Below are 12,910 nucleotides of genomic sequence, written 5' to 3' on the forward strand. Positions count from 1 at the left end.
ACAAACTCATGTACAAATAAATACCACTCTAATTGTAAGCAGGTTGAATTTTACTGACCATTTTACTGTACTTTATAGTGATGGTACTCTATATCATATGAATGGAAATTGCAATTCGCCCAGCTGTTTCAATGAATTATCTGTAACAAGATAAGCTGTTGGCTACATTATGTATATTAAGGATGCAGTGAGAAGGAGAACCGAAGTAGTTATTCAGAATCAGGGTTAATACCACTGACAAATGACTTGAAATTTGTTGCTTTGCAGTGGCAGTACGGTGCAGTACATTAACTATAAGTTACAAGAAGTACATACAAAATAAATAAACAAATCAAACAGGTAAGCCAAATAGTGATGTAGTGTTCATAGACCATTCAGAGATCTAATAGTGGAGGGGTTGAAACTATCTCTAAAACGTTGATTCAAAGATTCAAAGTACATTTACTATCAAAATATTTATACAGTATGCAACCTTGAAATTCATCTTCCCATAGACATCCATGAAACAAAGATAAAACATGGAACTCATTCAGAGAAAGCATCAACAAACCCTTGCCCCCACCAGCTAAAAAAACAAATTGCACAAATGACAACAATAAAAAGAGTGAAAACCACAGAAAATAAAACACAAAATCAAAAAGAGTCCAGGAATATTCAGTTCAGCTCAGTGCTTGTTACCTTTACCTGCAGGCTGCCCTGATTCAAAATTGCCCAAAATTGCAATAAGAAAAAGGAGTGACCGGAAGCTAGAAACACATCATAATGTGAAGTACAGAGTCTAACCACAAAACCAACTGTGTTGGTTAAACCTTGCTCCAGCACCATCCTCTGACAGCATTGGGGGACAGAGAGATCACGCAAGAGACACAAGGACCTTCCCTCAAGAGCAGTGAGCACGAGGGAGAGAGAGCTCATCACATGCAGACACCTTCCCCCAGCAGTAGTGACCGAGAGGCTGCTGAATGGCACCGAACACCCGCTTTGCCATTCCTCACTCGCCTCAATGATTTCAATCTTCCTTGGGGTTTTAATTGGCAAGATCGGTGAGAAATGGAGTCAATCATGGACTCACGCCCCATCTCCAGGCTTCTTAGCCTTGAAGCCACACAGTTCTCTCAAAGCCTCATGTAAAACCCTCTGAGACAGCAAAGCGCCCAATTGCTCAGTTGGCCCGAAAACCAACATGTAGATCACAGGCACTGAACAGTAGATCACAGGCTCAAATAGTAGCAGAACCACATTTGAAAGAAAAAGGAGTCGGAAAAGAAGTGAAAGATGTAGCTTCGTGAACCATCTGTAGGATGTCAACTTCGGTCACGTTGTTTGCTGGTGCCATCTTTAGGCTCTTTTGCCTCTTCTCCGATGCTAGCAATGAGAACAGGACATGTTTTGGGTAATGGGGTCCTTAATGATGGATGCCACTTTTTTGAGAAAGAACTTTCTTGAAGATTTCCTGAACGGTGGGGAGACCTGTGCCCACAATGGAGCTAACTGAGTTTACAACCCTCTGCATCTTTTTCTGATCCGGTGCATTGGTACCTCCATACCAGACAGTGACACAACCTGTTAGAATGCTCTCTATGGTACAACTTTCTACGCTATCCACAACACAACCAACCATAGTGTCATTGCCAGCTTACTAACCCACTCTTCCCGTTCCTCATCCAAGTAATTTATAATAATGACAAAGGGCAGCGGTCCTAGAACAGATCCCTGCAGTACACCACTGGTCACTGACCTCCAAGCAGAATAGACTCCATCTATTACCACTCTGCTTTCTGATGAGGAAGCTAATTCTGAATTGATGCAGCCGAGTCTCCCCGGATCCCATGCCTCCTGATTTTCTGAATGAGCCCACTATGGGGAACCTTGTTGAATTTCTTACTAAGATCCATATACATCACATCCAATGCTCTGCCTTCATCAATTTGTTATGCCACTTTCTCGAAGAATTCAGTCAGGCTTGTGAGGCATAACCTGCCCATCGCAAAGCCATCCTGACTAACTCTAATCAGGCTATGCTTCTCCAAATGCTCATTGACCCTTTCTCAAAGAATCCTCTCCAATCATCTGACCACCACTGAAGTAAGACTCACTGGTCTATAATTCGTAGGGTTATCCTTACTTCTTTTCTTGAACAAAGAAATACTACTTGCCACCTTCCAATCATCTGATACTGCTCCTGCGACTAGAGAGGACAGAAAGATCATTTCCAAAGGTGCAGCAATGTCTTCCCTCACTCCCTGCAGTAACCTGGGGTATATCGCATCTGGTCCCAGAGACTTATCTATCCTTGTATTTTTCAAAAGTTCCAGCACATTCTCTTTCTTAATGTCATCATGTTCCAGTGTATTAGCCTGTTCTATGCTCTCCTCAGATTCATCAAAGAGCCTTTCTCTTGTGAATACTGAAGCAAAGAATTTAATAAGGGCCTCGCCTGCCTCCCCTGACTCCAGGCATATTTTTCCTCTTTTATCCCTGATCACTCATAGCCTTACTCTGGTCATCATCCTGTTCTTCATGTAAGTCCCATGCAAGTCCTCCCTAAACAAGCTCCGCATTTCGGTTGTTCATTTCCACGTGTAAAATTCACCCTTCCCAAATTAAATGCTTTTCCATCCCTGCACAAGGTCAGAGAGTTGTGGTCGCTGTCTCTGAAATGCTTCCTGACTGAGAGATCTATCACTTGACCAGGGTAGAAGATCCAGTATGGCCTCTTCTCCAATTGGCCTATCAACACATTTGTGCCAGATGTCCTTCTTCGACATGCTTAACAAATTCTGTCCCATCTAATACTTTTGCACTAAGGAGTTACCAATCAATATTAGGAAGGTGACGTCACCCTTGACAACAAGCTTGTTTTTCCCTGTTTTCCAAAATCTGTTTCCTGAACTGCTCCTTGGTGTCTCTACTGATAAAGGGGTTGGGGAAAGGAACCCCAATATAGAATACTTGCAATAGAATGAATGCTCCCTTCATGTTTCTGACTTCCACCCATGTTTACGTCCTTCCTTTTGGCAGCTGTGGTACTATCGCTGATTAGCAATTCTACTCCCCCATCTCTTTTACCCCTCTCGCTGGCTCTGTTGTAACATCCAGCAGCCATACCTGCCCTTGTGACAGCTAAGTCTCTGTAAAAAAACATGTTGTAGTTCCACATATTGATTCATGCACTAGGTTGATCAACCTTGACTCCAATACTTCTTGTATTAGACACATTTCAGCCCATCCAACTGACTGCATATATGCTCTATCCACAGCCTATTCCTGATCCCAGTCTCTCTAGGCGGGATCAGAAGGCTGGAGGAGCAGATGGTGGCGCAACGCAGCTCGCAGCGGCCACTCCGATGGTGATGTCTGTTATTTGTCAAGTAGGGTGCCGTGCACAATCCCGGTTTGATGGAGACGGACGTGAGAGCACGGGGGAACATCTGGTGAAACTTCTGAAATGCCTGCTTCGCTGCTGCTGCTACTGTGTGGTCCAGAATCTCTGGAGGAGAAGGCCCCGAGTCCTCGGCTTTGCTTGTTGCTCGGCGGCTGGGGCGGGGTTGAAGCGCTCGGCAGAGGATGGTGCTTGGAGAGGCTGTGTCGGAGGGCTGGTCGGAGGCTCGAAGTTTTCGGATGGACTCAGAGTCCGCTGCAGTCGGGTGCTTCCAATGGTGCTGCATCGACAAGTTTGTGGCGCTTGGAGGTTCATGGCAGGGAGAGTTCTTCCCTTCTGCTGCCTGTCTGAGGTGATGAGTCTATCGGGACTTTGGGACTTTTTTTTACTGTGCCCATGGTCTGCTCTTTACCAAATTATGGTATTGCTTTGCACTTTTATAACTGTATGTAATAATTATGTGGTTTTGTCGGTTTAGTCTTGGTTTGTCCCGTGTTTTCTTGTGATATCATTCTGGAGGAATGTTGTATCATTTTTTAATGCATGCATTTCTAAAACGAGGACTAAGTGTCCTCATAATCTAATCTAATCTACACACTGCTTGTACCTTTATACCAACTGCTCTATCCTCTATCACTCTGGTTTCCATACCCCTACCAAGCTAGCTTAAATCTGTCCGTAAGGGTATTTGTCCTCCTTGAGTCCAAGTGTAACACATCCCTTTTTTTTTTAAATAGGTCATACCTTTCTCCAAATGAGATCTCAATGATCCACAAATCTGCAATTGTGCCCCCTGCACCAATTCTTCAGCTAGGCATTTGACTGCCATGTCATTTCATTGTTATACTCACTGTTGCATCCTATAGGCAGTAATTCAGAGATTACTACCCTTGAAGTCCTGCTTTTTTAACTTCCTGTCTAGCTCCACATATTCGCTCTTCAGGACCTTTTCCCTTTTCCTACCTATGCCAAAGTGTACCATGACTTCTGACTCCATTCTAATGGGGCTCATCCTCCCCCTTTAGAATGCCGTGGTCCAGACCTGGGATGTCCCTGACCCTGACACTTGGGAGGCAACATATAATATGGATGTTCCTTTCACATAAATGGAACCTCCTGTCTCTTCCCCTAACTATTGAATCCTATATCACCACTGCCCTCCTCCTTTCCTCTTCTCCTCCTTTCCCCTGATAAGATCATCGCCAGTGATCTACGAGAAACGTTGTTTGCAGAAAAGGAGCATCCATTATCATGGACCCCACATGATGCCTTCAGGATGAAGATTCAGGAACATCTGGACTCACACCACCAGGTTCAAGAACAGTTACTACCCCTCAACCATTAGGCTTTTGAACTAAAGGTGATAACTTCACTAGACCTATCATTGAAATGTTCCCACAACCCATGGACACAGTTTTAAGGACGCTTTATCTCATGTTCTCAATACTGATTGCTTATTTATTTATTTATTGTTATTATTTATGTTTGTATTTGCACAGTTTGTGGTCTTTTGCATGCTGGTTGAATGCCCAAGTTGGTGCAGTCTTTCAGTAATTCTTCTTAGGCTCATGAGACTATGGATTTGCGCCTTGAAGGTTTCCAGGGCGCAGGCCTGGGCAAGGTTGTATGGAAGACCAGCAGTTGCCCATGCTGCAAGTCTCCCCTCTCCATGCCACCGACATTGTCCAAGGGAAGGGCATTAGGACCCATACAGCTTGGCACCGGTGTCGTCGCAGAGCAATGCGTGGTTAAGTGCCTTGCTCAAGGACACACATGCTGCCTCAGCCAAGGCTTGAACTAGCGACCTTCAAATCACTAGACGAACGCCTTAACCACCTGGCCATGTGCCAAACATTAATTCTATTATGGTTATTATTCAATGGATTTATTGAGTATGCCTGCATTAAAATTAATCTTAGGGTTGTATATGGTGACATATATGTAACTTGATAATAAATTTACTTTGAACTTTGATATTGACAGGGCAGTCACAGGGGTAGTCTGCTCTGTCTGTCTATTCCCTTTCCCTCTCCAGCTACCTGCCTCCTCCAACTTTGATGTGACTTTCTCCCTATAGGTCCCGTCTATCAACTCTACATTCTCCCAAATGAGCTGTTGGTCATCGAGCTCCAGTTCCCGTTCCTTAAGATGGTCTGTGAGGAGCTGCACCCAGATGCACGTCTTGCAGATGTAGCAATCAGGGACAATGGAGTTCCCCCAGATCTCACACATCTTACAAGAGGAGCACACCACTGTCTTGGGATCCATTCCTTCTGCTCTGGCTAGGCACCAATAAGGAACAAAACTGAAAATTAACAGAAAACTTAACCTAGTCTCTGCCTCTTCTTGCCAAAGCCTCTTGAGCCAAAATCTCAGTTCCCTACACTAACACGGTCCACTCCAATAAGCTTAGGTACTGCTGCTGGGCTGGGGAGAAAGGCAGAAATTAACAGAAAAAAACTAAGTAATTCTTTGTGGTATTAATTATACCAGATAGATTTCCCTCTAATTGTTCTAAACACTATTAACACAGTTGGGAAATTGTTCTGAGAGCTACCAGATCAGCTAGCTCATTAAAGGGCTACTGTCAGAGGAATAACTTTATTTTGATCTCTGAAGTTAATTGTCAGCCCTCAGTACTACTGCCCTTTGAGGATGGGTCCTGGCCTTTTGCGAAAAGAAATGTTACAGCTAATAAAGTATATCTGAGGTGTAATCACTGTTATGATTTAATTGCTGCAGCAGTTAATTTATGCATAACTAACTCCAGCAGTAAAGAGTTCGGAGCTGTTTTCCCAGTTGAAGAATGAATATAGACTGGGGTGCAGGCTGCCGGCAATCCCAGGACATCGTGAAATCTGCCCCTTTAGGTTCTTAACAGTTGATTGCCTGCACCTATTTTTAACTCAGATGCAACACGCACACACATAATGCTGGAGGAACTTAACAGGTCAGGCAACATCTGCATAGGGTGACCTGCTGAGTTGCTTCAGCATTTTGTGTATTCCTCAAGATTTCCAGCATCTGCAGGATCTTGTGTTTTCACATAAATGAGGTGCTTCATGATATCAATTGCTGACATTTCCTAATTCCTACATTTGACCGAGCTCTTTGGGAAGGCAATTACTGATGGACAGTAAATTCTGGGAGTGCTTCCATTGAGGATCTCAGCTCATGATTAGCAAAACTACATATATTGAACATCACAGGAAGAGAAACATGAATGCCTTACATTTACACACCAGATTTCATGATCACAGAACAGACTAGATTGCTTCATAGTCAACAAGTTTTACTGAGGCGAAATGGCAGTTTCAAGTATCATAACTTGAAGCGTCACAGGTAGATAGGGTGGTAAAGAAAGCTAATGGCACATTGGCCTTCATAAATCAAAGAACAGGTTGAGTACCCCTTATCTGAAAATCCAAAATCCAAATATTTTTTGAGTGCAGACATGATGTCACAAATGGATAGTTCCACAAGGTGATGAGAAGGTTCTCAGGCGATGTGCAGGTCTCTATACATCACAGACAGTTCTGAGAAGTGACCTTACATACGTAATGAACAGAAGTTAATGAAACATAGAAAAACTGCATAAAGTGAAAAATGGAGATCTTGAATGCGTATTGAAAGAGTGGATTTGTCGAAGTTGGAATGACATATGCTGCTTAACGGTATGCTGAACATGAAACAAGCAAAGGTCCATCACGATGAACTGAAAATTGAAGGTAATCGTGAATATTCAGCAGCATGGTTGCAGAAATTTAAGGAAAGGCACAGCATTAAATATTTTAAAGTATCTGTTGATCACAAAGCAGCAGGAAGATTCGTTGATGAGTTTGCCAAGATTGTTGCTGATGAAAATCTAACAAGTCTAATCAGAACAAGTCTACAATGCTGATTGTTTTTATACCTTACATAAAACCTAATAAAAAGTAAAATACAAATACAGTGCACTGTAACTTTGTAAACAAAACACAGCATCGTAGGTAGAGACTGAAAGCCTGCTGTTGCTTGTTGTTGCTCACCAGCTGATTCAGGCATCTCCCGATGCTGCTGTGCTGTTTTTGTTACCCTGCGCTCATTATACTTCCATTAAATTCACCGTATGTAACATTTCTACTGTTATGTACATATGAATGAAGAACAAGTGTAAGACAAAGTCTGCTTATCAGCATCACATAAATTCAGTCGGAAATGACGGCAATCCCAAGCTATCTCATTATATAATCCGAAATCCAAAAAATGTGAAACCCGAAACACTTGCGGTTCCAAGCATTTTGGATAAGGGATACTCACCCTGTATTAAGTACAGGAGTTGGGAAATTATATTTGAGTTAAAATGTAAGACATTGGTGAGGCCTAATTTGGAGTACTATGCGCAATTCTGGTCACCATTCTACAGGTAAGATCTCAATGAGATTGAAACAGTACAAAGAAAACTTTACTAGCATGTTGTGTGGACGACATGGAAAGGTTGATAGAATAGGACTTCATTCCCTGGAGCATAGGAAAATGAGGGCAGACTTGAGAGAGGTATTGTATACCAAATTATGAGTGGTATAGATAGGGTAAATACAAGAAGGTTTTTTTTCCACTGAGGTTGAGTGAGTGAGACTAGAAGTTATGGGTTAAGGGTGAAAGGTGAAATTTTAAGGGGAGGAAATATGAGGGGATCTTCTTCACTCAGAGGATGGTGAGTGTTAGAGTAATTATTGGGTTTAGGTCATTTACACTTAGCAAATGGCTTTGGCCATCAGTCTTCTGTTCCTTGACAGTGCATTTCCTAAAAGCTGTGAATACCAGGATCCCAGTCCATTTGTAACAATGCATTTCCTAAAAACTGTGAATACCAATCCAGACCTGCTGGCGTCTATGGGATGGATGTAATCAGGTGTTAAGTTTGTATGTAGCTTCAAAAGAAAACATTGTCTATACTTTGTAAATATGAATTGTCCTTTGTGTTTAGCAAATAAATATCGAGCCCCACGTTGGGCCAGCAGACCTTTCTACCGAAAAGGTCTCCGTATGTCTGCTGTACTTTGTTTCGTCACATAAAGAAGCTGCTTTGTATCTACCAGTAACTCTCTCTCCAGTGATTTCATTCACACAACAGTGAGAGTGTGGAATGAGTTGCCAACAGAATGGCACATTCTGCATGAGTTGAAGAAGAAGAATGCTGAAATAACTTATCCCAGACAAAACTTTCAAATCAAGTTCATCTCTTCTAGAGTACTTAATTCCTCTCTGGTAGGAAGACTTAACAGAGTTCTTCACAAGACTGTAGTATCAATGTTAAACCTGCTTTGATCTTATTGACACAATACAGAATTTAAAATAATACATTTGGCACCAGCAATCATTCAATAATTTTTGTAAATTGCCTTCTGCACACCACTTGTGTAACACTCTGTTAGTAGAGTTACTGTCAGTTTGAACCAGTGTGGCCATTCTCCTCTGCCCTCTCTCATTAAAAAGGTAATTTTGCCCACAGAACTGATGCTCACTAATTAAAAAAATTTTTTTTCGCACCATTCTCTGAAAACTCTAGAGACTGCTGTGCATAAAAATCCCAGGAGATCAGTACATTCTGAGTTACTCACACCATTCTGTCAGCAACCAACAAGTGGCCAGAGTCACTTAGATCACATTTCTTCCCCATGCTGAAGTTTAGTCTGAACAACAACTGAACCCCTTGACCATGTCTGCGTGCTTTTATGCATTGAGAGGCTGACACTGGATTGACTGATTGGATATTTGCATTAACGAGCAAGTGTACAGGTGTACCTAATAAAGTGGCACCTAGTGTAACTCCATTTGGTGTTGCTCTTGTGACTCTCGATTTTCCTTTGGCATCAAGTGGAAGTGAGCATGCTAACTGTTCCATTCTCCACAGATGTCGACTCATCTACCAAGGCTCTTTCAGCATTTTCTGTTCTTTATCTTTTATTTTCATGATTTGTCTAGCCAGAATTCCTGGAAAATTTAACAGAACACTCAAGGGAATGATGGAAACAGGCAGCAGTAATTCTTTTTCAAGAATTACTGCTTGTCTATCAGTTACCATAGAAGACTAGGAGACACAGGCAGAAAAAAACAGAGAGCAGACATTTTCAGTGCAGTGAAAAGGTTGAGAGCAAAACCACAATAATAAAAAAAACCAAAATCCACGTAAGTGTAAAGATGACTAAATAGCAGACTCCACCTAATCTTCAGAAGAATGGCAAGAGTTTAAACAGTGCTTACATTAACAATTCAAGGGATGTGGGCAAAGGCAGTAAAATGACTTATTCATCCTTGTTAAGTTTTTTAAAAGTAAATCAATAAATTCAATAATATGAAGAGGTGAGCATGACAAAATTGCAGCTTGGGAATTCCAGAGTTTGGAGTTCAATTCTGGCAACATCTGTAAGAAGTTTGTATGTTCTTCCCATGACTGTATAGGTTTCCTCCAGGTGCTCCAGTTTCCTCCCACAATCCAAAGATGTACTGGTTAGCAGGTAAACTGGCCATTATAAATTGTCCTGTCATTAGGCTAGGCTTAAATAACTGGTTTGCTGGGCGGTCCAGCTCGTTGAGCCAGAAGAGCCTGCTCTGCACTGTATCTCTAAAGAAAATAAAAATAAAATACTTCAACTCTGAGGACACCCACTCTCCTCAATGTCACTGGACATCAGTAAGATGAACGAACTGATTGTGAACTTCAGAAAGGATAAGACTGGGGAACACGCCCCAGTCCTCTTAGAGGGATCATAAGTGGAAAGAGTGAGTGATTTCAAGTTCCTGGGTGTCAATATCTCTGAGGATCTGTCCTGAGACCAACATATTGGTGCAGCTACAAAGAAGGCACAACAGCACTTATATTTCACTAGGAGCTTGAGGAGACTTGGTATGTCACCCACAAATATCTACAGATGTACCATGGAGAGCATTCTAACTGGCTGCATCACTGTCTAGTGTGGAGACAGGGCTACTGCACAGGATCAAAATAAATTCCAGGGAGTTGTAAACTTAGTCAGCTCCATCATTGGCAATAGCCTCCACAGTATCCAGGACATCTTCAAGGAGCGATGCCTCAAAAAGGTGGCATCCATCATTAAGGACCCCCATCACCCAGGGCATGCCCTTTTCTCATTGCTACCATCAAGAAGGAGGAACAGAAGCCTGAAGACACATACTCAGCGATTCAGGAACAGCTTCTTCCCCTCTGCTAAACGATTTCTGAATGGACATTGAACCTGTGGACACGATCTCATTACTTTTTAAATTTATTTTTGCACTGCTTATTTAATTTAACTATTATATATATATATATATATATATATATACGTACTTACTATAGTTCACATTTTTCTCATTGTGTTGTACTGTCGCTGCAAAGACGAGAAATTTCATGACATATGCTGATGACATTGAATCAGGTTCTGGTTCCTCCTGTGTGGCCTCGTTTGAATGTTCAATGGGATTGATTGGAAACACATCCACCGGCTGACAGCTGGATACCCAAATAGAGTGTGAGAATTATATTGAACCAATTGCTGAATCTAAAACCATCCATGATCGGGATGGCACTGTGGTGCAACTCATCCAGCAACTGCCTCACATCTCCATCAGCCCTTATTTGATCCTGATATTCGGTAGAGATATCACAGTCTCCTTGTAATCCTATAGGTTTCTCCTGATTGCTCTGTTAGTCTTCCACATCCCAGAGGTACATATACTGGTAAGTTAATTGCTCCTGGGGGGTAGTTGAGTGGAAAAATCCAGAGGAGGGACTAATGAGAATGTGGGAAAGTAAATTGGAATTAGTGTAAGTGGGTGCTCGATGGTGAATATAGTCCTGCTGGGCCTGAGGGCCTCTTACTATTCTCTATGACCCTAAGGCTCTGTGATTCTATTTCAGTGGAGAAGTCTCAAGAAGTGAGTGGCCAGTTCCTGTTGCTGATTTGTGTGCTTGTAAGTTTGTACACATAATTTATAACTTTACAGCCTGATATACCTCCTACTCTACCACCACTATAAAGCCAGGAGAAAACGCTGAGTCAACAAGAATTGCAGAACAGCACCCTGCCTGTGAAAAATGATGAATCAACTAATCAAAGCTGCAACGCAGGGCTAAGCAATGCAAACAGCAAGCGATGGGCGCTGAAGTACATCAATCAGGCATAAGAGCAGGGGTGGAATGAAAAACGTGGAAGATACATGTTCACAAGGTGAATAAAAAGTAAATATTTACTATAGCTTCGACTGTGAGTTAGAAAAAGATCTGGTACTGGATATAATAATGAATACCTGTGAGAAATACTGCAGCCCTACAAAGGCTGAAACTTTTGACAATCTATTTTCAGATGTATATGGAGAGCATGCTAAGGCAATATGTAATTAGATTCTTCACTCATAGGATTCACTTGTATTCAATAGAATAATCTGTAGAAAAAAATATATATAGAACATTGAAATCTACAGCACATTACAGGCCTTTCGACCCACAATGTTGTGCCGACCATGTAACCTACTCTAGAATCTGCCTAGAATTTCCTTAGCGCATAGCCCTCTATTTTTCTAAGCTCCACGTACCTATCTAAGAGGCTCTTAAAAGACCCTATTGTATCTGCTTCCACCACTGCTGCTGGCAGCACATTCCACACACCCACCACTCTCTGTGTGAAACTTACCCCTGACATCCCCTCGGTACCTATTTCCAAGCACCTTAAAACTATGCCCCCTCGTGTTAGCCATTTCAGCCCTGGGAAAAAGCCTCTGGCTAACCACACGATCACCTCATACACCTCTATCAGGTCATCTCTCATCCTCCGTTGCTCCAAGGAGAAAAGGCCAAGTGCACTTAACCTATTCTCATAAGGTATGCCCTCCAATCCAGGCAACATCCTTGTAAGTCTCCTCTGCACCCTTTTTATAGTATCCACATCCTTCCTGTAGTGAGGCGGCCAGAACTGAACACAGTACTCCACGTGGGATCTGACCAAGGTCTTATATAGCTGCAACATTACCTCATGGCTCTTGATCTCATATATAGTTATATAATTATATATAATATATATAATGAAATTAATAGTGCAAAAAGAGAGCAAATAAATATAGTGAGGGGTAGTGTTCATGAGTCGTTCATTGGCCATTCAGAAATCTGATGGAGTAGAAGGAGCTGCTCCTAAAACATTGAGTGTGTAGCTGTTCCCAGTATGTTGCCCTAAAAAGTAGGGCAAAAAAAGGGAACAATAATAGAAACAAAAGAATGAATGAAACAAAGGCAAATTAGAAGCCAGTGAACCCTTCTAATACAGTGAACTGTCTGAAACACAGATCAAAATTTTCCATTTGAGTGAAAAAAAACGTGCATACAATGTGGCAGCAATAATCACCGTGTGCGATGTAGCAAATCAGTGGAAGGCAAAATCAAAGTCTACTCTATGAGAAAGGTCCCTTGAGGGATTTTACATGCGCGTTGTAGCTGTAAGTTAAACAAATGAGAACATTTTGATGTTTCTGTGGCTGCATGAGACAGCCACT

This window comes from Mobula hypostoma, chromosome 9 (assembly GCF_963921235.1).
Source record: "Mobula hypostoma chromosome 9, sMobHyp1.1, whole genome shotgun sequence".
Classification (NCBI taxonomy): Eukaryota; Metazoa; Chordata; class Chondrichthyes; order Myliobatiformes; family Myliobatidae; genus Mobula; species Mobula hypostoma.